Here is a 16,811-nt window from a genome sequence, read left to right on the forward strand (position 1 = left end):
AACAAGGACATTTGTTCAACCATGTTCGTAGCAGCTTTATTTGTAATAGCCAGAACTTGGAAACAACCCAGATGTCCATCAACGGAGGAATGGATACAGAAATTGTGGTATTTTTACACAATGGAATACTACTCAGCAATCAAAAAGGAGGAAATCATGAAATTTGCAGGCAAGTGGTGGGATCTAGAAAAGATCATTCTGAGTGAAGTATCCCAGAAGGAGAAAGACAAACTTGGTATATACTCGCTTATATAGACCTACAAGATATGATAAACATAATGAAATCTACACACCTAAAGAAGATAAATAAGAAAGTGGACACAGGCGAAGGTGATTAATCCTCATTTAGAAAGACAAATGGGATGTGCATTGAACTTATGACAGGAGTCTACCACAAAAGGCATCTGAAAGACTCTACCTAGCAGTGTTTCAAAGCAGACACTAAGACTCATAACCAAACCCTCGGCAGAGTGCAGGGAATCATATGAAAGAAGGGAAGTTAGTATGATATGGAAAGGATAGGAGCTCCACAAGGACCAAATATATCTGGGCACAGGGTCTTTTCTGAGACTGACACTCAACCAAGGACCATCTATGGATATAACCTAGAACTTCTGCTCGGATGTGGCCTGTGGTAGCTCAGTAACCAAGTAGTTTTCCAAAGTAAGGGGAACACGGACTATTTCTAATAGGATCTCAAGGGCAGGCTGTTTGACCCCCACCCCAGGGGAGGAGCAGTCTGTTAGGCCACAGAGGAGGACTTTGCAGCCAGCCCTGAAGATACCTGATAAAACAGGGTCAGATGAAAGGGGAGGAGGTCCTCCCCTATCAGGGGACTTGGAAAGGGGCAGGGAGGAGACCAGGGAGGGAGTGTGGGGTTGGGGAGGGAATGAGGGAGCGGGATACAGCTGGGACACAGAGTTAACAAAATGTAACTAAAAAGAAAAATAAAATAAACTTGCATTTCAGATGAACAAACAAAAAAAAAACAACAAAAAACAAATGTTAGGAATATCTTGTATCAAGTATGGGAGCAAGTGCCAAGTAAGTCAATGGGAGAGTTTTATACCAAAAATTCTATCAAATAATATTTCAATATGATCATTTTGAAATTATTATTTCAACATATTTATATATATGTACATCGTGCATAACCTGCCTACTTCTAAAACAATTCTCCTAACAAAAAGGAAACAAAACTTTCAAAGTTTTTAGTTAGCATAATACACAATATGAAAAAGAGAAAATGTTCATAAATGTGTTGCTTAAAGCCATTAAAACACGATGACTTAGGTTCTTTCTTCTCAATGTATACTTGAGTATCTAAATAGTTGCACAGATACAGAAAAACCATGTTTCCCAATTTTAAATGCACTTTAGAAAGATGAAAATTAAGTGTAGTATTTATGAATTACTCTACAAATGCAATCACTTATAATTGGAATGTATGTACACACAGTATCATTATGTGTACATTTAAGAAAGGAAAAGATGTTGGCTCACAGAGATAGCCACTGCCATGGAATGTAGCTGCCTCTACTCAGACATTCCAACCAAGATTCAGAGAGAATAAGGATGGGGGATTTCATCCCAGCTATAGCCTCCTCCCTTATTCCCTCCCAACCCATCCCTCACCTCCTTCCATTTCCCTCTCCAAGTCCACTGATAGGAGAGGTTCTCCTCCTTTTCCATCTGACCCTAACCTATCAGGTCTCATCAGGACTGGCTGCACTGTCTTCCTTTGTGGCTGGTAAAGCTGCTCCCCGCTCAGGGGGAGGTAATCAAAGAGCAGGGCACTCAGTTCATTTCAGACACAGTCCCTGTTCCCATAAGTAGGATACCCACTTGGATACTGAGCTGCCATGGGCTACAACTGAGCAGGGGTTCTGGGTTATCATGCATGGTCCTTGGTTGGAGTATCAGTCTCAGAGAAGACCCCTGGGCCCAGATTTCTGTTGCTCCCCTTGTGGAGCTCCAGTCCCCTCCAGGTCTTTTTATCTCCCCCTTCTTCCATAAGATTCCTTGCACTCTGTCCACCCCAGCAATAGCCAACAAGCAAAGAGGCCAAGGCACTGCCATAAAGATGAAGAATGTTTCACCTATCTCCAGATTCTCCCATTTGCCTTTGTCTAGATCTAGAAGGCAAGCCCAAAGTGATGGGCAGCATGAAGCTGAGGGTAGAAGTGGCATGAAGTAGCAGGGACTAAGATAGTGTAAAGTGTTGAAAGAACCCAGATAAAGAGGGAGCACCAAGCCCACAGGCATGGGGCTCTCCTCTATTCTCTCTCTTTTAATTTCTTATTTAATCTCTTCATAAAATAATATTTTCTTCATGTTTTCCTCTAATTTCTCCCAGATGTTCCTCACCTCCATGCCAATGTAATTTCATGTTCTAAATGGAAAAAAAGTCAACAAAAACAAAAAAGGAAGAAAATCAGTAAGACAAAAAAAAAAAAAACAAAATAAAACAACAACAACAAAAAATTCACAAACAGAGAAAAACACGAAATCCATTTTGTGTTGGCCAAATACTCCTAAGCATAGGGCCTGTTGTGAAGTATGTTTGATATACATAGTGATACTCCATTAGAGAAAACTGATATCCTCTTTCCCAAGAGGTAGCAACTACAAGTAGCTTCTTAGGTGGGGGTGGGAGTTTGTGTCCACTTCTATTTCTCAGTGTTAGGGTTTTGTGTAGTTTGAACTTACACAAATTTTATACACGCTCTCCCAGTCTCTGTGAGTTCATGTTTGTCCTGTTGTATCTGTGTCTTGAATACAACTTACAGATAACCAGGTGTCATTTCAAATATATGAATTATGGTTCACATATCACACCTCAGAGAAAAAGAAGCAACTCACTGCAAACAACTGACAAAATAATCTGACCACTAACAATCTGACAAACTAATAAGCTATGCATTGCCACAGAAACCTGGAGTGAGAGGTTACTCACAGACACCAGGAAGAGATGGCAAAACTGGGTTAAAAGTCTGATTGCCCAGATGCAAAGCAAGATAATGCATCCATGTCCACTGGTGGGCAAAAGATAATGAGTGGATTCTGGCTCTGCACTAGATGTTCAGGGAGAGTGGAGGATGCTAAATGGTCATGGATATGGTGCTGAACATTCAACAGTCCCCAAGGCCAGAGCAAGCTAGAGGCAGGAGATCCTGGTTGGTGGTGTGATTATCAAGGGACCCTTGCTAGGCTTATACACTTTGAGATATAGTAGAGAACAGCACCTGCTGAGATTCATGAAACCTAAGCTTTCATATCCTTTCAAAGCTTCTCAGAGGCTTATCTCATCCTTGCATACTTTTTTGTTCTTCTTCTTAATTGGTATGAGCTTCTGGTTCTGAAGGCTTTACACCCAGATGCTCACTTCTGGAGTCAACACACTCTGATGTCAGGACTTTGAGCAGGAGTGCCTCCATCTTTGTTTTCTTTATTTTTTTTCTAAGTGTACATTACAGTGTATAGGGTACTGTATTCTTAGAGTCATCCATTACCTCTGGCTCTTAAAAACTTCCCACCTCCTTTTTAGCATCACACCCCAAGCACTGATGAGAGAGATCCTATTTATGACTGAGTGCTCCAGAGTCTTTCACTCTGCATATTGTCCAGTTGTGGGTCTCCGTGCAATTTCCCGGCTACTGCAAAAGCTTCTCCATGAGGGTTAAGCAACAATGTGTTTTATAGGTATGGACACTTATTTGTGCTTTTAGAAGTAATTTTGTTGCAATGCTCCTTTTCTGGAATACTATTAGAAGGGTTTTTGGGGTGTGTCTTAGATACAATTAAAAAGTGGATGTCAAAAGCTGTTGCTCTCAGAGAAAGGTGTCCCAGATGGACAGCAACTTTTTCACAAAGTTGGCCTCTCTTCTTATTTCAGTTTTGATGACCAGAAAGCCTAGGTGAAATAGCCAGCACTGTCCATGTTGTCTAAACTCTGAACAATCAGATAGCTTTCCGTTCAGTTTTTTTCTTATTTTTTTTTATATTTTCAAAATGTATTCATTGCATATCCCTCAACTCCCCCAGTCCCATGCTCCCTCCCTTTTTTCCCCTATCCCCTTCTCCTAATCCACTGAAAGAGGGAGTTATCCACCATGGCCATCTGCCCAGAGCTTGTTAAGTCTCATCAGGATGGCCTGGATCCTCTTACTCCATGGCTAGTTAAGGCCTCATCACCACAGAGGAATGATCAAAGAGCCGGCAATCAAGTTCAGAATAGCCCCTTCTCCCCTTGCTCAGAGATCCACAGGGAGACTACTAAATGTGTTGAAAGAAGAAGTGGGGAAGAGTCCTGACTCATTGGCTCAGGAGACAATTTCCTGAACAGAACACCAACAGCTCAGGCTCTAAGATCTACAATTAATAAATGGAACCTTGTGAAACTGAATAGCTTCTGTAAAGCAAACGACACTATCAACAGAACAAAACGACAGTCCACAGACTGGGAAAAGATCTTCACCAACCCTACTGATAGAGGACTAATATCCAGAATATATAAAGAACTCAAGAAATTAGACACCAACAAACTAAATAATCCAGTTGAAAATGGGGTCCAGAGATAAGCAACAAATGGCAGAGAAACACTTAAAGAAATGATAAACATCGTTAGTCATCAGGGAAATGGAAATCAAAACAACTCTGAGATTACATGTTACACCTAAAGAATGGGTAAGATCAAAAACTCAAAAGACAACATATGCTAGAGAGGATTTGGAGAAACGGGAACCCTCCTCCATTGCTTGTGGGAGTGCAAACGTGTACAACCACTTTGGAAATCAATCTAGCTCTTTCTCAAAAAAATTGGGAATAGCACTACCTCAAGATCCAGCTACACCTCTCCTGGGCACATCCCCAAAAGATGCCCCACCATACAACAAGGACATTTGCTCAACTATGTTCATCACAGCTTTATTCATAATAGCCAGAATCTGAAAAAAAAAAAAAAACCTAGATGTCCCTCAAAGGAGGAATGGATACAGAAATTGTGGTACTATACACAATGGAATACTACTCAGCTATTAAAAACAAGGAAATCATGAATTTTGCAGGCAAATGGATGGAACTAAAAAGGATCACCCTGAGTGAGGTAACTCAGAAACAGAAAGATGGGCCTGTATACACTTACTTATAAGTGGATATTAGCTGTATAATATAGGACAGCCATCTATAGACCTAAAGAAGCTGAACACTAAGAAGGACCTTAAGGAGGATGCTTAAATCTCATTCAGAATGGCAAACAGGATAGACATCAGAAGTGGTGGAATAGAGGAATCAAGATGGGAGCCCACTACAGAGGGTCCTCTGAAAGAATCCACCCACCAGGGGATCGAAGCGGATGCTGAGACTTATAATCAAACTTTGGGTCAAGCACAGGGAGCCTTATGGAAGAAGAGGGAGGTGGGGATAGAGGGACATGGAGGGGACAGGAGTCCCACAAGGAGACCAACAAAGCCAAAGGATCTGAGCCCAGGGGTTCCTGCAGAGACTGATGTACCAACTGAGGACCATCCAATCAGTCTTTTAACTGGCTACCATACGGAGCTTCTATGCTTGTATAAGAAGTGTCCTAACAAAAACTGTTTCTACACTTGTATGATGAACAGGATTGTTAGGAAGCCTAACAGATAATGTGTTTGGCACGTGATCACCTCTCAGTCAGTTTGTGGTTGCAACTTACCTCCTGTGATGTGTTGATGCGATTAAATGATGAAGCATTTACTAAAATGTCAGTTAAAGGCTGGACCAAAAAAATAGTATTTTTGTGCTAACTGCTTTAGCATAAAACATTTAAATAAGTCAAAAATAAATAAAATGTCTTTCAAATACTTAGAGCATCTGAGAAGACTCATGAGACAAAGGATCAGGCCACAGATCATTGAACATAAGTTGTATAAAGAAACGCTCACTGGTGAGGCAGACACGAGGCTTCATGAGTAAAAGGTTTGGTGGGTTCACTTTGATGACAGAATCAACCAAATGGTTTTAAAAAACAGTTCTATAACATTTCAAATTTTAAATTTTTTAACAATTTTCCCATAAAAGTTGTTCTTCAACCGTGTGTAGATTCACTGATTATTTTTTAAGGAACACTGACATTCAAAGTTTATAATTTTATTTTTATGTAAAAGCTAAAATGGAAGAAGCAATGATGTTGGAAGAACGTAGCTCAGAGAATCAAAGGAAGTGTAATACTATTTCAAACTCTTATTCTTTAAAGCAATTCTGTTTCCAAACTTAGGACCCTTTTTTTCTGTGTCCTTTTCATCTGTTTCTGCTTCAGCTAATGACCTATTTTCAACCTATTTTGAGTTAGTAATTTACACTATTTTTGTTCAACACAGCAGCTATTAATTTATATATGAGAAAGTCAGGTTTTTTTTCCTGGAGGAATTTAGTTATGCTTATAAAGCTTTTATCCCCAAGCAAATGAGAAAGGATAAATGCTATCCAAGCCCAAACAAAGTCCGATGCAGTAATTTTAAAAATGAAGAAGAAAGACATAAACCTGGTGCAGTTTAAAATCCCTACTTGTGAGCAAAATTTGTAGCATCCATAAAAGGATAGGAGAGCAGTTATCTGCATCTCAGGTGCTAGAGACCAGCTCCGGCACACAGGGAACTAAGGTGTATGGCGGTGCTGGTGATGACCTGCTGATGGCTGATGGTTCTCTCTATACTTTAACTCTTAATCTTTCAGGCTGGTAGGCTTACTACTCTCTAAATACACTTTAACTCTTAAACTTCCAGGCTGGTCGCCTTGCTATTTGGGGCTCTCTATATACAGTTTAATTCTATATGTACAGTTTAACTCCTAGGGGCTGCTGGTTATGAGAGTCTCTAAAGGAAAAGACAGCAAAGGGTCTTAATCAGTTAAGCCAGGTGGCTCCTTTAACTCAGAGTACAAGTGCCCACAGCCCTAAAAGTTTCTTGCTGTAAATACAAGGGGTTGCAAAAAGAAAAACCTTAGTTCCTTTTAACTTAATGACTCAGCCGTGAACAGCAGCTTGCAGAAAGTAGAGTCCTAATTAAGCAGGCCACTGCTTATCACTTCCTAAACTTGATAGCTTAGAAGCACGCAAATACGTACATGTTTGGCAGACAAAGCAGGCAGATATTTACAAACCTCACACACACATTCACACATACAATATGTAGACAAAACAAGTGAGCTTCCAAAGACAACATTTATTTACATATATGTAAACATACAGATATAAACATGCATATACGCATATATACAATATAGACAGACAATTATACAGACAGACACATTTTTTGATAAAGTGGGTGGTTGCGACCAATGTTTAATTCTGTCCTGGGTTTTTTATGCTCCCTAATACAAAGTTTCCCTATGTGTGGAGAAATTTACACCACTCAAAATTAGATACATAAAAGGGGAGTTACAGAAGGACTATTGTTCCTAATATCTAACTAGGTACTTTGTTTATTATAAGTTTAAAGCAGTGGTTTTTGTCTATATGCTCATTATAAGTTCAAAACAGAAGTTTTGTCTTCTTATTTCAAATGTACATTATGTATTGAAAGCAAGTATTTTTATGTCAAGATTTTTCTCAGCATGTGAATGTCTTGTCTTATATAGCTTACCATTTATTCTTTGTTTCCATATTCATATGGGCTTTCTTAATGTAGTTTGCACCTGGGCCTTATCCTTGGACTAAACCTAGGATGAATGTATTTCCTTGATGATTAATTTGTTTCAATCTTGCTTTCCCTCTTGGTGTAAAGCAAGTGCTTGACATATAGACTTTCATAGAGCTCCTAGCAGTATTTGCTATACTGCAGGAGGGTTTTACTTGAATCAAGTCAGAAATTCTTTAAATTCATCATCATGAAATCATCGACTCATTTGAACAGCAGTGTGAAGGTACATCTTCAAAACAATCTGCAGGAAATCTGCCCAACAGAGAGAAGCAATAGGCAGTGAGGGTCTCTGACATGCCAGATATATGAGACAAGCATGGAAAGGCAGCATAGCAACAAAAAGCAGTCTCAGGCAAAATCCTTGGGGTTTTGTCCACACCAGGGATACATCCATTTGTCAGCCATGCAAAAATGAGTGGGCTGCCTCCAGAAAGGTCACTTTCTTGCTTCTGCCAATCCAGAATTCAGTTGCTCCCAGCACTCAGAGATCAACTTACCTGTTCATGTCTTAGCATTGCTTTACTTTTTGGTTAAAATGTTACCTTATTCAATTCATACCTATGGAAGCATTGCTTGTCAAGCATGATGTGAAGTATTTGTATTCTTTCTAACATCTCCACATGTATCCTGAGGAGACAAAGCAAACACTGGGATTTCTGTGGAAGGGAATTATCATAACATCTCACCAGTATCATTTTTGTCACCATGTGCAGGCTCATCAAGCACTATAAATCTGACTGCTGTGTCAGCTACCCATATCACTTTCAGAAAACCCAATATTCAGACTAAAAAAAAAATAAACCTCAAATTCAGGCAGGTAATGATTAGGGCCAGAGTTGGATCAGAGGTAAAATAAGAAGAACATGTACACAAATACTGTCTATCTCTTACACAAGTAGTGTCATAAGACTTTCTTTTCCTTTTTATTAGCTATTTGTTGTCAGAGACGATTAATATTTACTATTGGTTTATCTTTTAGTAATGCTGCTGTTAGTCCTAAGCATACCTAAATCACCACACAGAGACTGGGATTTATTCAATTAACCTAAAACACAATGCTGGGCAATAGTTAGTCCAACCTAAACTTCCAAGCGTTCATAGTTTTCTAACATTTAGATTTCCCACATTATACTTGCTTTTAGTGATATATTAGGTACAGTCCATCTTTCCACATCGTTCCAAGATCTCTGTTCCTGCCTCTGTTCTCCCATCTCCTCCCTCTGCCTTACACCTTCCTGTCCTCTGGCTCCTCCTTCTCTCTTCCTGCTTCCTTTGCCTTGCTCAACATTGTAGCTAGTTGCTTTATTTTGGCATGTTTACACTTAGTTAAGACAGGTGATGCTTAGAATAAGTTTCATAATTCAATGTCCGGATTGAAACCTGAGAGTGAGGGAAAGAAATCGGCATTTGAATGAACAAGGGTAAAGTGTATACATTCCAAAAGAACATTATACAAACACCCATTCTATCTCAATATCCATCAGGAATAAAAAAATAAATCTAAATAATATTATCAAATTCTGTTTCTGGTCAGGAAAAATTGTATTTTTCCTCATGAGCAAGGCCACAGTTAAATTCCTGAGGTATCAGGCAAAAGAAAACATCACATTCTTAACCCACATAAACATTATTTAAATGGCTTTGTCAAAAATAAGGTGGTATGGTCTGTAATCTTTACAACTACCAAAAAGTAAATCCTCTAGAAAGAATAAAAATGTCTTTACTGAAAATTTCTACTCAATTAAAAAATAAATTAATGCCATTTTTATGCAACCTTTTCTAAATAGGAAAAAAATACTTCATGTTTTATTAAGTATTTGATTTCAACATCAAACCCAGATGACTATATTGAAAAGAAATAGAATAAGAAATAAAAATCATTGGCACTCATTAATAATGCAAAAATCATTCACTGTGAATTGTCAAATAGAATCCATTAGTATAAAAAGGTTCACAAACTATGGTCTGATAAGCCATGATCTGATATATTATTCACAGAATGAAAATTTGGTTCAGCTTGAAAATCAGCCCACTTAACAACGAAATAAGAAACAGCCACAAGATAATGCCAATAAATATACAAAATATAATTGACTACATTGAAAACTCATTATTTTAAATGTCTTTCAGAAAAGTTGAAGTAGAGAAGGATTTAGATCTTGTGAAAGAGCATCTAGAAAAGCCCACATTTTATCAGGAGGAAGGTGAAGCAGAAGGGTCCACACGACGATAGTGCAAGAAGCCATCCAGCTGAAAATGAAAAAATAAAACTGTTGGTGTTTGAAGATATTGTTGTCCTATGAGAACTTCTCAGTAATCTTAAAATAATCAAAGTTACCTTCGTAAGTTTGTAGATATAAAACAAATGTAAAATAAACAAATTTTATTTGTATATTCAGCCACTAAATGTAGGTTTTTGAAAGTACCATCGTCCACAGTTGCTCAAAAAATGTAATACATTTAAACCTAACAAAACACTCATAGCACCTGTTTCCTAAAAATCATAAAAAGAATAATTATAAACATGTTAAAATTTCAAGGAATCCAAAGAGGACATGAGTAAAAAAAAAGACTTAACTTAAAGAGGACAGGAATACCAATACTCCAACTAAGGACCATGCATGGAGAGGAACTAGACTCCTATTTGCTGCTCAGTTTCCAAGTAGTTTCCCTAGAAAAGGGTACAGGGACCGTCTCTGACCTGAATCATTGGCTGGCTCTTTGATCACTTCTGCCTGGGGTGTGCAGCCTTGCCAGGCCACAGAGGAAGAAAATGCAGACAGTCCTGATGAGACCTGATAGGATAGGGTCAGATAGAAGGGGAGAAAGACCACCCCTATCAGGGAAAAGGCATAGTGGGGAGAAGAAAGAGGGAGGGTGGGTAGGACTGGAGGAGAAAAAGGAGGGGGCTGCAGCAGGTATACAAAGTGAATAAATATATAAATAAAATTAAAATTAAAAAAAAGAGGACAGGAATAAACTGACTGAAATTCAAGAAAATAAGTAAAGGCGCTGAATGAAACAATGAGAACAAGGTAGGAAAACTGAATTCAACAAAAACATAGAAAAACTAAAGAAAACTCAATCTGAAAGAAAACTGTATGTGAAAAACTCAATACGAGACCTTAATGGAAAGCTTCATCAACAGAACAAACAAGGTAAATATTAGCATTCAGTTTGATCTGTTTCTCCATTTTCAATTTTTATCACTTACAAATATCACTGATGCTAAGAAAATCTTTAACATTCAATAATGTTGTATCATATTTAAATAACATGGCTTTGTAAGTAAATGTCTTATACTTTTCCATTCCATTTATTTGAATAAATGAAACAGAAAGTGGGAGGTGGAGGATGGGGGTTCAAAGCACAGAGAGAAAGCAGAGACGCAGAGACTGAGATTCAGGTAAGAAAGTGGATGGAAAAGAGCTTAGTTGTTTTCCTCAATAGAACTGTGTGTGTGTGTGTGTGTGTGTGCAGAAGTTTGTAAAATAGTGAATATCTGTCAATCTTCTTATCAATCTTTTCTTATAGGCTGTTTTGTTTTTGTTTTTTTCTTTTGGTTGGGCAAATTCTTCTGTACTAGGAAAACGATTAGGGAGGGGTGAGGAAATAAAAAATATGATCAAACTATATTGTATTAGAGTTTTTAATTTCAAAAGAAAGTATGTACTTCAGAAAAACTCTTAGAATATTAATTAATTAAAAATATTAATTAAAAATATTTTTATTTACCATTTATTCTTGTTATAATATTGTGTTGGGTGGAAATAACATTTGCAGCTCTTTTCTAAAAATATTTTATTTGGTTTCTGTCCTTGGAAGATTTAATACTTAATATTAAATTTAGTTGTTTTTCTCAAAATACTTGGAAGACTTGCTTCCAACATTTGGTTTTTTGCTGCTGCTAACAGCATTCTGTGTTTTGTCTTATATTTAGTGATACCTTTTATAGCCTGCTTAATATAAACTACTTCATACTAGGTTACATTTATATACTGACTGCTCTAGCTAATTATTAAGCAGGAGCTTTCCAATATGGTCCATCTTCCATTTCTTACACTCTAAGACAGAATATCTTTATCTTGTTCACATTTTACACTGTTATTCTGCTTTACTATTTTTTTTTTCTTTAATTGTGCATAATTGACTATTTAGGTGTGTAGATTCACTGTTTTTTTTTTTAAGGAACACTGACATTCAAAGTTTATAATAATTTTATTTTTATGTAAAAGCTAAAATGGAAGAAGCAATGATGTTGGAAGAACGTAGCTCAGAGAATCAAAGGAAGTGTAATACTATTTCAAACTCTTATTCTTTAAAGCAATTCTGTTTCCAAACTTAGGACCCTTTTTTTCTGTGTCCTTTTCATCTGTTTCTGCTTCAGCTAATTAACTATTTTCAACCTATTTTGAGTTAGTAATTTACACTATTTTGATCAATACAGCAGCTATTAATTTATATATGAGAAAACTGGGAACAGATGTACCTCACTGTGTGTAGCTCTTTTCCTACAGCTACAAAGTTTTGGATTTTTCCAGGAAAAAAAAATATAAAAACTGTTTTCATGTATATGATTATTGTTTACGATACAGTCTCAACTACCTACATATGTACACACATACATAGACATGGGTGTGACTTTACTAAGCTTTCAATATCTATCACCAATCACCAATCAGAGTAAGAGGTATATCCTCATAGTATTTCAGTAGTTGCCGTTTACAGTCTTATAGAGCAGAACTACTTCTCTATAGAGGGACAGTGGCTTTACTATTGAGATACAAAGGACAGAGAGTGGCAGACCGATGAAATGATGCAGTAACTGGTGGAATAAAGACCAGCCATCTGTAACCTGCAAAGTCTGTTTAATATCGACTCAGTAAGGCTCCATTGTTAGATTTGCTAATATAAAAAATTGGTATTTGTATTTTAGTTGAAAACTGACCGCAAAATAATTTGAAATACTCTATAAGTCAGCTTTTAGACTCTCCTCTGTCATAGAAACTGATTTATTTTTGGGGCATCTTCTGTTCCTTCGCCTTTGAATAACTGTGTTTCTAAGTTTCCTCGTTTGTCTGGTACTGTTTGCACGCTTTTGAAAGATGGTTATACCTAAACCCTAAAAAATAAACATTGATAAATCTAAAATAAAGTAGAAAGCCATTAACAAAAGACCACACAGGTGAAAGTGACTAAGTGATGTCTGTGCCTGTGTTCAGGCATCGTGGGGAGATCAGGATGCCTAAGCTTCTCACATCAGCATGATTCTTTCCTTGAGTTTGGTTATTACATGTCATATTTCCTTTTTACTTAGCTTCTGTGGGTCTGTGGATTGTAGCCTATCCTGTACTTGATGGCTAAAATACCATTATAAGTGAGTGCATACCATGTGTGTCTTTCTGGGTCTGGTTACCTCGTTCAGGATGATTTTTTTTCTAGTTCCATCCACTTGCCGACAAATTTCATGATGTCCTTATTTTTAATGCTGAATAGTATTCCATTGTGTAAACGTACCACATTTTCTTTAGTCATTCTCCGGTTGAAGAACATCTGGGATTTTCCAGTTTCTCCCTATTATAATAAAGTGGCTATGAACATAGTTGAGGAAATATCTTTGTTGTATGGTAGAGCATGTTTTGGGTATATGCCCAAAAGTGGGATAACGGGGTCGTGAGGTAGATCTGTTCCCAGTTTTCTGAGAAAGTGCCAGATTGATTTCCAAAGTGGTTGTACAAGTTTGCCCTCGCACCAGCAATAGAGTTGCGTTTCCTGTGGGCTTAGATTTTTCAAACGTCTACTTTATTTAAGGTTCTTAAATGCCTCTACCTCCCTCCCAATGCTTCCCCTTACCTTAGGAAGGATTAGTAGGGAAAGGGGCTGTGGATCTCTTTTAGCTACTTCCCCATTAGGGTCTTTGGGTTCTTTGAAGATATAGCAATCTTAGTCATCAGAATACCAACCATCAGTCAAACAGCAAAGCAGCAAACCAAAGCAGCAGCAGCAAAGAGCAAAAGCAGTGATACCACTCAGCAAAATTGGCTAGACTCTGCCCAAATAGCATGAGACCACTGAAGTGGCAAAACTCCTCCAAAACAGCAAGAAAAGTTCTCTGGAGCATTTCTCTCCAGCAAAGCAACGCAAACCATTGCAAAATGTACAGATGTAAAAACCACTGTCTCACTGTCTGTGGGCTTCTATTTACCCCTTCTCAGGGTCCACATGAGGATGTTTTTCAGCTCACAAAAACCACCCCCCTCTCACAAGGTAGTACCTTTTCACAGGTTCTATTTTCTGAGAGGTCTGTTTTCTGAGTGCGGTGGGGGAAGACACTCCTGCATACCACACTTGAGACCAAAACAAAAACACATAGGACAACTCCACTTCAGTTCCTCTTTCTCTACATCCTGGCCAGCATGTGCTGTCACTTGGGTTTTTATCTTCGCCATTCTGATGGGTATAAGAAGGAATCTCAGAGTTGTTTGGATTTGCATTTCCCTGATGACTAATGGCATTGATCATTTCTTTAAGTGCTTCTGAGCCATTCAGTTTTCATCTGTTTAGAATTCTCAGTTTAGCTGTGTACCACATTTTAAATTGGATTATTTGGTATATTGGTGTTTAACTTCTTGAGTTCTTTATATACTTTAGATATTAGATATTTGTTGGATGTAGGGCTGGTGAAGATCTTTTTCCTAAACTGTAGGCTGCCATTTTGTTCTTTTGACAATGTCCTTTGACTTACAAAAGCTTTTCAGTTGCTTGAGGTCCCATTTATTAATTGTTGATCTTAGAGTTGGTTTTCTGTTCAGGAAGTTGTCTCTTGTGCCAATGAGTTCAAGGCTGATCCCTACTTTCTTTTCTAATAGAGTTAGTGTTTCTGGTTTCTTGTTGAAGTCTTTGATCCACTTGGACTTGAGTTTTGTGCAGGATGATAAATATGGTTCTATTTGCATTCTTTTGTATGTAGACATCCAGTAAAACAGCACCATTTGTTGAAGATGCTTTCTTTTTTTTTATTGTATGGTTTTAGCTCATTTGTCAAAAATTAAGTGTCCATTGGTATAAGGATTCACTTCTAAGGCTTCAATTCAATTCTTGACCAACCTGTCTGTTCTAATGCCAACACCATGTGGTTTTATTACTACTACTCTGTATTACAGCTTAAAATCAGAAATGATAATGCCTCCAGAAGTTCTGTTATAGTAGAAAAATTTTTCAGCTGTCCTGAAGTTTCATTTTTCTATATAAAGTTGAGAGGTTTTTTTTTTTTCCAAAGTCTGTAATGGATTGTGATGGAATTTTTATGGTAGTAATAAAGATGTAACAGAGATTAAGGAATGGCCCACCAATGGCTGGCCTAAATTGAGACCCACCCCATGGTAGAGAGCCAATTCATGGCGTTATTAATGATACTATGCAATGCATGCAGACAGGAGCCTAGCCTAACTGTCTTCTGAGAAGCTTTATTCAGCAGCTGATGGAAACAGATGCACAGACCCACAGCCAAACAATAGACAGAGTTTTGGACGTCTTTTGGAAGAGTGGAAAGGAAGATCAAGGAAACCTACAGAGCAAACTAACTTGGACCCATGGGGGCTCACAATGACTGAACCAACAACCAAAGAACATGTGTAGGATAGCCTTGACCCCCTGCACATCATTGCAGATGTGTAGCTGGCTCTTCATGAGGGTCCCTTAACAATTTTAGGAGGGTTTGTCTCTGTCTCTGTGGCCTGACTATCCCGTACCTTGGCTGCCTTGTCTGTCCTCAGATGGAAAAAATGTTCTTAGTGCTGCTGCAACTTGATGTGCCAGAGTTAGTCGGCACTAAAAAGAATTTTATATCTTCTAATTGCAGAGGGCATAAAGGCTATCTTTTAAAGTGCATTGTTTCTAAATATCCATCTCTAGGGATAGGAAGATCATGAAAGCCTGTGTCTTTGTCCATTTCCAAAAAAATCAAATTTAAGCACATCCTGTCTATCAAATATAAACATGAGAGCCAGCCGGCAAAAGGATCACTTCTAAATTTACAGGAGATTTTAGTGTAATTGACTCCTCACTCTTGCTACTTGCTGGCTGTCGTAAGTATATTAGAAACTACAACTTGTATTCAAATAATTTACAAAATAATTTTTTCCAAATTTTCACATACAAAAATAACAAACAAACTTCTGCATTAATATAAAAAAGAAATACATGTTCCTTAGGATTCAATGGTCTCATAACACAAAAATCATACTGTTTAAAAGTCACAGCCAAGTCAAACTTAGTAGCGTGGGCAGTAACAAATACTTAATAGCTGCATATTTTATTCATATAATGGGATTCTATTCATGAAATGTTGATGAATATAAATGTGGCCTTTTAAAAAGGGGGTCAGTGATGCCTAATTACACCTCAGTGGCAAGAGTTTCAAAAGAGCTGTGCGATTATTGGCAGATCACGCCTCAGAGTATTCACATTTTTCACATCTCCTATGTTTCCTCTCCCACTCACCAATTGCTAATATCATAAATATGATACAATAAATGCTATTCAATAAACTGTGTGTGTCGAAAATCTCATACTCTGTGTAGATAATAAAATTTCAAAGTTCATCAATACTATGTAAGGTGCTAAACTTAATAGTCACTGTTTAAGGTTACATAGAGTCACACAGTCACACAGAGTCCTGAAGATTTTGCGGAGTTCTCAAAGACTATTTGCAATTGACTTCTAGAAAGGTCTAGCTGTAAAATGACCCAAATCAACAAATGCAGACATGGTGAGGTGGAATTATTGTTTCTGGAATTATTTGTTTTTCAATCAGGACCAGTAAGTGGTGGGGCAGGCTGGGAACTCCTCCCAAGCTGACGTTTCTTCTGCTGTCACTCACTTCTGTGTTGGCTGGATTGGCTTGGGCAAGCCAAGATGTTTTTTCATAGAAACAGGAATTCATAATGCAGCAAAAGAGCTACCAATAAAAGTAAGTGCCAGGAAAGACAAGAAACTGAGCTAGTCTCCAACGTTGGAATTTTTTATTCTACCTTTTAATAATTAATAGTAGTAGCTGGGCCCCCTTTTTTTCTTTATATTATATGAGTTAATGCTCTTTTGATCTTGTTTATCTTCTGAAAGAACCAGTGC

Source organism: Psammomys obesus, unplaced genomic scaffold (genome assembly GCF_907164565.1).
Source record: "Psammomys obesus unplaced genomic scaffold, mPsaObe1.curated_primary_1811, whole genome shotgun sequence".
NCBI lineage: Eukaryota > Metazoa > Chordata > Mammalia > Rodentia > Muridae > Psammomys > Psammomys obesus.